This window comes from Peromyscus eremicus, chromosome 15, assembly GCF_949786415.1.
Source record: "Peromyscus eremicus chromosome 15, PerEre_H2_v1, whole genome shotgun sequence".
Lineage (NCBI taxonomy): Eukaryota > Metazoa > Chordata > Mammalia > Rodentia > Cricetidae > Peromyscus > Peromyscus eremicus.
Window position 1 is genome coordinate 60185424 of NC_081431.1, and position 12485 is coordinate 60197908.

Genomic DNA, 12485 nt, shown 5'->3' on the forward strand with positions numbered 1-12485 from the left:
CTTTGCGTATAAATGAATGAATGAATGAATGAGTGTGTGTGTGTGTGTGTGTGTGTGTGTGTGTGTGTGTGTGTGTGCAGGTGCATGCTTGTGTGTGCTTGAAAAGCAGCTAAAATCTCATTTCTCCACAATCTTGACGGCAATGCAATATTATTAAGTAAAGCCCCTGCTCTTCACCAGGATTCTATCATCATCCTATTTACTATTTTATAGACTTTACACTCTATACCTTCCCCATTTGCATGACACATTCATCAGTATGTTCATTCCAAGACGGCTTATCATTTTAATATGATTCTAATGAAAAACATACCATGTTGTTTTCTTTTAAGATTCAGGGAACGTGGGTGCTAGGAAGGTAACTCACTCAGTGAAGTCCTTGTATAAAGCATGAGAACTCGAACCTGATCCCCAGCGTCCACATTAAAAGCTTGGGTACGGTGGCCCATTCTCGTCCCCTCACTGCTGGGAAGGCAGAGAAAGGAGGATTTCCGGGGGCTGGCTGACTGAGAGATCCTGACTGAAAAAACAAGGTGGACGGCCTCTGAGGAACGACAGCAGAAGCTGACCTCTGCTTTTCATACGCACATACGCACGTGAAGAGAAATATGGGAATACGACTATGTAGTTCATGTAGAAAAGGTTAAAAACAAGAATAAATAGGAAAATTCTGAAAGATATACAGTCAATTGTAAAGCTAAAGTAAATTAAGTGGAGTGGTATCAGCATGAAGAGACAGATAGAGGAGAGTGGTGAGGAATGGACCCAAACACATAGTGGAATTTAGCGTCATGCTAAAAATGTATTTTTTACTGTTCAATGATCTCTTACACATATGTAATATACTCTGGTCATCTTTCACATCCCCATTGCCCTCCCTCATACCCTCCCACCCACTCAACCCTTTCTTCTTTCCAGAAGGCTCTCTCCCACTCTCAAGTCCTTTGCTTGTTTTGTGACAATGGAGTATAATTAAGATTGCTTCTGTGGGCATGAGCACCAACCAGCAGCGATATCACCAAAGAAAACAACTCGAGCAGGCATTAGCTTCCGGTAACCCCTCAGCTAGAGATGAGGCCTCATGAGCCCCTCGGCCATCCGTGATGGAATGTCGACAGCCCTGTTTTGTAAATGTGTTGTGTAGATAACCACAGCTTCTGCCAGTCTGAGAGCTCAGCATCGCTGTTAGGTCCAGAAGACGCGGTTTCACGGCACTTTCCCCTTTCTCTGGGTCTTTACATTCATTCTGCTCCCCTTTCTATGATGTTTCCTGGGGGGCTTGAGGAGAGTGATGTGGATGGCTGAGCACTGAGGTGTGAGCTGCTCTCAGCATTTTGACCAGTTATGAATTTCTGCATTAGCTATCACCCACTGCACACAGAGCTTCTCTGACCCAGGCTGAGAGCAACGGATTTGAGTCTAAACCTTAGAAGGCAGTTCAACAACATGACCCGTTAGCAAAACAACAGTAGTAAGCTCCCCCTCACCCTTGACCTATGACCTCACTGGCCATGGACTTTAGACCAAGTTTACAGTGCTAGGCATGAATTCCTCCCTATGGAGCAGGCCTCAACTTCAACCAGAAGGTCGTTGATCACCCCTGCACTAGTCACGCTGCGGTTGTACCTGTGAGCGTGTCTGGACTGGCAGGTTGGTCTTGCAGCTTACAGGACTCAGAGCTGGGCAACCTTGTTGACGACTTTTCTCCTTAAGCAGTTTGCAGAGCACCTTCTGGACCTATGAAAGTTAACCAGTAAGGAAAAAATATTCAGATTACTTCCAGCTTGATTTCTCTGTGTCCTGAAATCTACGTATGAATGTCTTCAACCACAGGGTCTTACCATCTAGTTCTGGTGGGTCACCAAGAGTGATGGAAATAGCCTGCATTGTTTTGGAGGATCCAGGAGTCCCTGACAAACAGCTGATAGGAAGGTGCCTTACACTGGGTTTTCACTTACTAACCTGTGGCTTATGGAGGCTACATTATCTACCTCTTCAGGGTACCTCCATCACGTTCTTTTTAAAAATAAGTATATTTTTTTGGCCTGGAGAGATGGCTCAGAGGTTAAGAGCACTGGCAGCTCTTCCAGAGGTCCTGAGTTCAATTCCCAGCAACCACATGGTGATTCACAACCATCTGTAGTGGGATCTGGTGCCTTCTTCGTGCATGCAGGAGTATATGCAGCCAGATTATATACTGTACAATAAATAAATTTAAAAATAATAATTATTATTATTATTTTAATTGGCTTTAAAAAATGGTAGCTTTCCAAATGGCTTTTCCATGTGTCCTTCATTTTGGGTTAACTTTTCCCTCATCTCCTTTTCTCCCCATCCCTGATTAAACCTTTTCACCCCACCCCAGTATTCTTGTCCATCTACTTTGTTATCATATATGACCTACAATCTTTCCCTCAAGGTTTTAAAGACAATATTCTACTTCTTTACTGCTTTCTTTTTACCCATGTGTGTGAGACTGTGTGAGAGACGTGTGTGACTGTGTGTGCATGTTTTAGTGTGTGAGTATGAGCAGGCACATGTCATGGCACACCTGAGGTCAGAGAAATGCTTCAGGTTGATCCTCAACCCCCAGCTGGTTTGAGATAGGGTCTTGGGGCTCACTGCTGTGTACACTAGGCCAGCTGGTCTGTGACTTTCAAGGATTCTATCTCTGCTCCCCATATCTCGGTTAGAATGCTGGAATGAGAGGGGTGTGCTCCCAGACCCAGCTTAACATCGGTTCTGGGGATCTGAACTCGGTTTCTCGTACTGGAATGGCAAGCGACTTTACCCGCTGAGCTACCTTCATTGACCCAGAGACAATATATAAAGGTAAAAGGTGAACTCACTCTTCAATAACCAATGCTGGGACACAGTTTTGATAACATTACATTCTTCCCTCACATAAGTTCAAAGGAGGTTTCAGATGGATAAAAGATGAATCACAGAAAATGACAGGATCCAAATCCTAACAAAAACATGGAACTGTTTAAAAATAGCTTTGAATAAAGAAGGCCTGTGTATGACACAAAATAGTAACGAAGTAAAAGATCCTTTGAACTAGGAAGACATTTTTTTCACAGCAAAACACTGCATGATATAGTGATTTGTATCTCCCCTATAAAGCGGTAATTTTCATAGTAAGATTCCTTCAAACCTGTAAGAACAAACAGAACAGGGACAATTTAAAGGAAATGAAGATGTCCATCCCATCTCATAGTAGGAAGAAAACCACAGAATAGATACCAATTTCTGTGCGTCAGACTGCCAGAAACGACATGACAGAAGCAAACGATGTAATTTGTTGGAAAGGAGAATCAAGCCCCTCCTGTACACTGCTGTGGGAGAGTAAAGTGTCTTGTGATTCATGGAGAATAATTTAGCCAAATTCTCTACTCTTCAAAGATCTCCATTCACGAACTGATCCTAAAGAGCAGGTGAGATGATTTGGTGGGCAAAATTGTGCAAGCTTAATGACTGAGTTTGATCCTTGGGTTCCACGGTAGAGGAGGTGTCCTCCACACAACTACCATGGCACGTGTGTGCACACACTCACACACATCATGCACTCACAGAGACCTAATAATACATAAAATAGAAATATTGTTTCAATAAATTGATCCTAAATGTAGTCTTGCGAAGGCACGAATTCACATTTACCCAAAGACAAGTGTCAAAGCCATTTTCCATGTCACATGATTACAAGCCATCCAGTTGTCCCTCAAGAGAGGACAGAATGAGCACCTGCTACATTCACATCTTGTAACACTCAGCTTCTGTTACTGTGGTAGTTTTACGTAAACTAATACACAATGATATCCAGAATATCTTTTACTGGGGTTGGAGAGCAAGGTAGGGAAAACATGCATAATATTTATTTTGTTTTTTAAAAAATTATTATTTTGATTTCACATATGGATTTTTGCCTGAATGTATGTATGTGCATGTGCACCTGGTGCCTGGAGATGCCAGAAGAAGGTGCTAGGTCACCTGGAGTTAAGGACAGTTGTAAACTACCATGTGGGTGCTGGGAACTGAACCCAGGTCCTCTGCAATGCTCTTAAATGCTGAGCCATATCTCCAGTCCCGTTATTCATTTTTTGAGACTAAGCCTAAGGTGGCCTCAAGCTCACCATGTAGCTCAAGCCTTCAATAGTGGCTTTCTCGCTCCACCTCCTGAATGCTAGGATTGAAAGTGTGCGATCCTGTAGCCAGCTGTTCTGTTCATCTCCATATATGTGTGCACAGATTCACTCTTAAAGAATGCACAAAATTTTGGCCAGCAACAGCTGAGTGCGTGGAAATTAGGAAGATGGATGGAGGCGGGCTTGGGAGGGAGATTTGCTAATAAAATCTATTTTTACAATGAATTCTTATGTATCTACATATGTAAGGTTAGCTACTCAAACAATAACTGAAATAAAACGTGGAATATTCCTTTACACTGTGTGAACATATGTCACTGTGATTGGTTTAATAAAGGAGCTGACTGGCCAGTAGCTGGACAGGATAAGGTTAGGCAGGAGAGCCAAACTGAGAATTCTGGGAGGAAGAAGGGCAGAGTCAGAGGAGTTGCCAGCCAGGCATGGGAGAAGCAGCCTGGCAAGTACATAGATGAGGTGAACCAGCCTCGGGGCAGCACATAGATCAATAGAAATGGGTTAATTATAATTTAAGAGTTAGTTAGTAATAAGCCTGAGCTATTGGCCGGGATTTTATGATTAATATTAAGACTCTGAGTGGTTATTTGGGAGTCAGCTGGCGGGACAGAAGAACTCCATCTACAATAAGATCTTAAACTGCCTCGGGAAGAGAAAGAAAGAGATAGAATGATAGAATGATATTTGTTCCCTGAGCACAGACTGTGTATCCAGAGGGAGGAAGTGCGAGGGTAAAAAGCCAGGAGAGTTTGGAGTTTGTCCTTCTAGTAAGTGTGCCCTTGGGGCGCCGTGGAATCCCTCGGTGAGGAAGTCTAGAGAATCTTCTGTGTAGCATTTCTTCTGTAGCAGAGGGAGAGACAGTCACCGAATAATGAACATTTGCTGAAGAGAGATGGGGAACCCCTGCAGATATTAAAACAAGAACTCAGGGAGAGCCTGTTTTGGAGCTGGCTCAACCCCAGACATGCCTTCCTCCATCATCATCATCATCATCATTACCACCACCACCACCACCACCACCACCACCATCATCATCTGGCATGCCTGGTCCTGCTGCTACTGGGGATCTTCCCCACCGACTGTGCCCTCCTCCAGCCCAGACTGCATCCAGAGCAGTAGCTGCTGCTGCCTGTGTGCCCTTTGGACCTCTAGAATCTGGGGCAATGCCTAGAGCTCACAGCAAACCCATCACACTCTCCATCCTTTTGGGACCCACAGTTTCTCCTCGTCATCCACACACTATCAGATGTAAAAATGTCCTTCCTGGAAGGCTCCCGGCCCTGGGTCAGATGGTTAGACTGCCCACTGCATTCAAAGTCTCACTTCTTACTTAACCCCCAAGTCTCATGGATGATGATACAAGTGTTGGTGGGTGTAATCTTACTCCTCTCCAAGGAGTATCTGTCTGTCTGTCTGTCTTCAAATCACAGCTCTCGCTTGATCTCACAACAGTTCCATGAGGAAGAACTCATCTCTAGTTCTGAACCAGCAGCAAAATCTTTGATTGCAGGTTCGTTTTCCAAGTACTTTTCTGTGCATTGTCTTCTGCCTTCCGACAGGCAGGGAAGTGTCCAGCCCAGGTGCACAGTGGTCCTCTCTGAAGAGGCAGCTGTGGATGTAAACAGGAGTGTCTGGATCCTTAGCCAATGGATTCTTTTGGTCGGTGTTGGTTGGTTTTATGGAGATGAGGCTTGACTGTGTTGCCCAGGCTGTCCTGGAACTCTCCACTCTTCTGAGTTCTGGCATTACAGGCATGCACCACCATGCCTGGCTTTTAATGGATATTTTACACCATTTCATCAGGAATAAAAAAGGAGGAGCATCAATAACACAAAGAATGGAAACGAGTTCAGATTTCTTGGGGGGCAAAGGGACAATTCTTTGCTTCCTGGAGACACATCTGCCTAATAAAATATAGTCAAATTACCATGTTTTAATTTCTCTATGTGTAGCATTTTATTTTCATTTTTAGAGATTTGAACTTCCCTGATGCTAACTAGTGGCCCAGTGGTCTCACTGGTTCACACTATCATATCATCTCCCCATTTTGCAGATGAACATTTTGCTAGTGAACACATAGGTAAAGACCCACTCTTGTTGAGAGACATGTCACATGCTAGAACTTAAAACTCCCGGCAGTCAACTTTTTACAATGTGCTGTGGATTTGTTTATGATGAACCTGTTTGCTTTTCTGTAGGTAGGGAAGAAAAACGGTGGTTCTTCTAAGGAAGTTAGGAAATTAATGAGATATTTATGGGTAAATTCTCCCTGGAGTGTAGGAGAGAGAGACTCTTCCATCTATAACTTAACTCCTCTAGGAGATTGGGGAATTAGCAATTGGATTGTGGTGTCAGAGCATGAAGGTGTAATTCATGGATGATAGAGCCAATTGCCAGTCCCCAAAGCCAGCATGCTTAAGCACCTTGCACACTGTCCATTTCTTGCAGAGTGAACAAAGACGCCATTATGTTCTCCGAAACTACAAATGGATGTGGACAGAGATGTTATTTTCTGAGTGAATTAACAAGTTCAAAAACCACAGTCTTCCTACACACAGACCTGGAGTAACCCTGGGCTGCTTTTCTGTGTTTGCTTTGAGACAGGTTGATTGACTTATGTGCGGTTTGGGAGCCTGGCGTTTTCTCGGCCTCTGCAGACTGGAGCAGAGCCTCCACTGGTGCGGCGGCCCAAAGCAGGCCGAATGAGGCAGAGAAGGTACGCACGGGACTCCGGACTGAGCATGAGTTGGAGGGTGGGGTGGGAGTGGACATTGTTGCCCCCTCTCCTAAGCTCTTTAGCTGGTCCCAGAGATCTTCAAGGACTGGGCTCCTTCCTTCTTCCCAGGCATGGAAGCCAGGAGTCAGCTGCAGAGCCAAGCCCTGAAGAGACCTGCCCTCCAAGGAGGCTATGCTGGGGCAACTCTGGCCCCTGCCCTAGGAAGGGCAGTCAGCTGGCATTAGTTGCTGTCATTGTCTCTCCTGTCCACCTTAGCTGAAAAATTGGAAGACAGCTTTGTTAATGACCCTTACCGCTTTGCCTGGGCCCCCACACCCCGGGCACTTCCTGAGCGACAGCCCTGGCATATGGGGGGCAGTCTGAGAGCCCCTCCTCTGGGTGGGGCTCAGGGTCTTGGCAGATGGATGGCTGTCCAGGGTGCAAAGAGCAAGGAGGCTCACAGCACTGAGGCCACACCCTGCATCCTGGGTCTGCATTGTTCTCTTCTGGAGTAGAGTTTCTGCTGCGCAAGTAGCACCTGCCTTGCCCAGAAAGGCTGGAGGCCAACGCCCACGAAGTGAAGTGAGGGCTTCGCTTGCATCAGAGCAATCTAGGGCAGGAGGCTGTGGGGGAGCGCGGCTGACAGTGGGCGGAGAAAGGTCTTTTTCTTTTTGAGTTTGGTCATCTCTGCCGCATGTCTTTCTTGTTCTAGCATCCTCGGAGCCTCTGTCTTCCCAGAGGCTGAGGAGGCAAAGGATAGAGTGTGCAGGTGACATGGTACGGGGATCCAAGTAGTCTCTACGTGAGCCCCCTTTGGGCTACAGAACTGTGAGCGTAGGGAACCCCTGGGGAGACCTAGCTGATTCTGGGGTCTTTTTCATCCCACCATTGTGAAGAACTGAACCGGAACACACCCCCTTTCTTTTTTTTCTACTCTACGGGGGAGACTGACAACAAAAGCGGTGTTGGTTTCTTGGACATTGTAGGGGACAGTTCTCCAAGACGCAGCGGAGCCAGAGTTAGTTCAGCGTTCGGCCCCCACGGCCCTCTCCGGGCACTTTGTGGTCACCCTCCCTACTCCCTAATCTCCTCTCCTAGCGTCCCTTCCTGGCCTTTTTGGACCCAAACACACTGGAGCTTGGAGCCCACTGTGTGTGAGGTCCCTGATCCGAGCATGCTCAGTCCAGCTGTGTCTCAGCTGTGGCAGTCTAGCCGGCAGTCCTCGGCCCTGGCTCAGTTTCCTGTCTTTCATCACGTTCATGGTGTGCCACTGAGGGCTGGTTTGCTTGCCATGACGTCGCACTGCACAGGCAGACGTAGTGAAGAGGAAACACCTTGCAAAGACTGACGGACACAGAAGAACCTGAGAGGGTGCACAGACGACATGGGAACAGACATGTGACTGTTGTGGGAAGAGGACCCGCCTGGGCCCTTGGCCAGTGACAGTGGTCATCTGATAGTGTATATTGGAGTGCTTCTGCATATGGGGCCATGTGCTCTGCACACACGCAGCTCCCATGTTCTCTCACAGCAGCCCTTCGAGACAAGACTCCTTAGTACTCAGCTTTCCCTGACGACAGACTCGAAGTCACGGAGGTTAAGGACTTGCCAGAGCCTCACCTGACAGTGCCATGCCTGCCTTTGGGTCCCCGCAGGTTCTCTGTGGCTCACTTTAGGTTTGGGGCTGAGGGGGTTTCGAGCATGGTTTGTCCAGGTTCCGTGAGAACACTGGGTGGGGGTTCTGAGCAAATGTCCACCGGGTCCCAGATGTGACTCCGACTTGGTGGCTCCAGCTGGGAAGCCTTCTCGGGAAGGAGCCCTGCCCTTCAGCTCTCCTCTGCCTCTTCTCCCTTTGTTCTCAGCCCGCTGCCATCTGGAGCTGCCCCAGGCATCTGCTCCTGAGCTTTACCCTTTTCCTTCTCCTCCCCTCCCAGCAGGAGGAACCTTCCTGTGCCCAGCCCCTCAACTCATTGTCATCTAGGGTCACTCAGAGCAGACACCTGTCCTCTGACTCACCCAGGGAAACCACCCAGCTTCCCCAGGCCTTCAATTTCACAAATGGATCCATTTGGTTAATTGCACTCCTACCCCTAAGCCCCTCTGCCTGTCAGCCACGGCCAGCCTCCTCACCACAGGCCCCACAGACACAGTGCATGCCCAGGACCCGCGGCTGTGGATACAGGAGACCAGGGCTGTACACTTCATTGGTGACAGACTTCCCAAAATTGATTCTGGGCTATCAACATTTAGCCATCTTTGCCCACGGATGCTGAGACAGGCAGGGGTAGGTGCGGGGTGTGCTTGGCAGCAGTAACAGCTGGGACCTAGGAGCTCCTGTTGTCCACTTTCTTTCTGCAGGAGCAATGAATCACATCTGGTCTCCTTTTTACAATGTTCTCCTTTTGTTTTGAGCTGGTTTCACATTGTAGTCCAGGCTGGCTTCGACCTCACAGTCTTCTCTCCTCTTTCTCCCAAGTGCTGAGATAACAGGCCCGCCTAGCTTCCCCTGGGCCCTTTCTGCTAGCCCCGTCTCACTGACAGAGGCTGGAGACACTGTGTCCCACCCTCAGTTCTGCTTTCTAATAAGACAGCCCAAGATTGTAACAAAGCTTCCCTCCGCCACACACCGCCACCAGCACTTCTCACAACCAGACTCCTGGCCAAATAGCGCGACTGAGAACTCGGGAAAAATCTCCCCGTCTGCTGCCTCCCCCCCTTTTTGCAGCCCCCCCCTCCCCACCTCCTGTTTTCACATTTTCCTGTCTGTGGGAGCCTGCCTGCCTACCGGGATGGCAGTTGGAGGCAGGCTGCTGTCTGCCTGGGATGTAAATGCAGAAGGCTGAGGGAGGAGGGTGGGCAGTTGTAGCCCCCCTCCTGCTGGCTTCCTCCTTTCCTTCTGGGCCCCACTTGTCACAGCAGACGGGAATTTAAAAAATGCAGTGGGGTGCCCGTCTTTGGACTATCCGCCGCAAACCCGCGATTGGCTCCGAATGGAAGTCCCATCGGAACTGAGTCCACTCTATGATGGCCAAAGGGCTGGGTCCTGGGGGAAGGAGCTGGTGGGAAGAGGAGTGTGGGCTGCTTTGGAGGCAGGTGGGTCAGAGCAGGAAGGAGGAGAGCGAAGGTGTAGTGGCTGGTCTGGGATCCTTCAGGGGCCTCCTGTTCCTATTGGGTGGGAGTAGATAATACCTATGCCCATAACCTGGCGCTGGTCCTAAGAGTGAATGGCGGCTCCTTGGGCATCAGGCCAAAGTGGAGTGGTCTGCACGGGCACCGTCTCACCTACAGATATACGAATAGATGTGAAAGCCCAGGTTGTCCAAAACAAGGTAGCAAAGCAGTGTTCCCGTTGTGACTGGTGGAGAGGATAAGAGTCTGGCATTTCTTGAAGGGAAGGTGTGTTGGAGGCTTGGGTTAGAAGCTCATGGCTTGACCTAACAACTGTCACAGAAACCCTGCAATAGATGAGTGTGTACGCCCCTCTCCTACAGACAGGAAGATCATGGCTTTGAGAAAAAAATAGCAAGCACCTGTGTGGTTGTGGTAGGTCTGCAACTCTAAGCCCAGGCCAGTTGTGTGCCAGGGAGATCACACATCACTTTTGTTTTGTTTTGTTATTCTGAGACAGGGTTTCTCTGTAGCTTTGGAGCCTGTCCTGGAACTCGCTTTGTACACCAGGCTGACGTCGAACTCACAGAGATCCGCCTGCCTCTGCCTCCCGAGTGCTGGGATTAAAGGCGTGCACCACCACTGCCTGGCACACTTTTTAAAGTTCAGTCTCCAAGTGGGGATCTGGCATGTTCCCTCTGCTCTCTGTGGCCCCTGGCTAGTTATTAAGCTCGTCTCGGTTCAGTTCCGCACTGACATTCACTTCTCTTATGGGCTGGGGACATAGAAGACATCTCTCTTGCTCACAAAAAGCTCATACTCTGGTGACTGAAGTGAAGGTCACCTCTCTTCCCTTACCCTACATTCTTCTATAATTTTGTCTAGTTTACTCTCTGCTAGAATCAACCTGCTTTCCAGCTGGCTTTAGTACAGTGCCCGGCCTGTTCTAACTAGGCTTAGATTCCCCCACATGGGTGTGTGAGTGTGTGTCGTAAATAGAGGTGTCCTCGGGTGGACCATGGTCTGGACCTCAAATGGACACCCACTGGGCGAGCCTGAGAACCTGCCATGCAGTGCTGGGTGTGGGGCACCAAGGTTTGGAACAGAAAGGACAAGGGGACTTTTGGAAAGGGGAAGGTGTCGCTGTCCTAGAGTCAACTTCCGTTTATCTCAAAACCTCGCGCCCTCTTAACCTTTTATTTTCAGTTTTATAATTTTCTCCTTAAACAGTCATTTCTTTGGTGCCATTAATACAAATAGTTGATATAATTCCTTCTAACATTGGAAACTTAAATTTAAATTTAATCATTCATTTTCCTTTATGAAGTATCACATTTTTTTTTTTTTTTTTTTTTTTATAAAACAAAGCCCTCTAAGTTCTCTTGTTAATGCTTTTAATAACTGCTTTGGTGAGATGTAATCCACATACTATAAATGTATCCCTATAACACACACAGCTCAATGATGGTTCACGTATATAGTGCCTTGCTAGGGTCTAGTTTGGATAGCTACCAACAACTGAATTCCTGTAACTGTATCACTATTCCCAGGAAACCCCACAAGCAGTACCGTTCTGTAGTTGGCTTCTTTTTTCTTATTCTTTACTCTTTGGGGAACCCGCCACCCAACTCTCAAATAATCACACGGAGACTTAGTCTTTCTTATGGATGACTGGCCTTAGCTTGGCTTCTAGCCAGCTTTTCTTAACTTATCCCATCTACCTTTTGCCTCTGGACTTTTACCTTTCTCTATTTCTGTGTGTATTTTCTTGCCTTCTTACCTTGTAGCGAGGTGTGTGGCTGGGTGGCTGGTCCCTGGCACCCTCCTCTCCTCCTTTTCTTGCTCTTCCCTCTCACATTCTTCTCCTATTTATTCTCTCTGCCTGCCAGCCCCACCTATTTCTCTCTCCTGCCTAGCTATTGGCTGTTCAGCTCTTTATAGGACCAATCCGGTGTTGTAGGCAGGCACAGTAACACAGCTTCACAGAGTTAAACAAATGCAATATAAAAGAATGCAGCACATCTTTGCATCATTAAACAAGTGTTCCACAGCATAAACAAATGCAACACATCTTCAATTAATATTTCAGACCACCAGTCATTAGCAGTAGGACTCTGTCCCCACTCTATCCCCAGCCCTGGGCAGTCACTAGCCTACTTTCCATGTCCTTGAATCCACTGGTTCTGGAGATTCCATATATAAGGAAGCATGCAGTAGGTGGTCTTTGTGTCTGGTTTCTTTACTTAGCGAGACGTCATTGGGATTCATCCAAGCTGCAGTACACTGCATTCCAGTGAGTGGCTGAGTAACAGTGGTAAACCATGCTTTGATTGCATCATGGCTGCCTCATGTGGGAACCCCACACTTTTGTTCCTGAGGAGCCCCACGTCTTCCAATATTAATTCCAAGGATCCGCTTTTTGGTGCTCTACCTCCTGTCTCCACCTTCCATCCCATCTGGATCCCTCCTTCTTACCCAATCCAGCTCTTGAGCCCCACTCA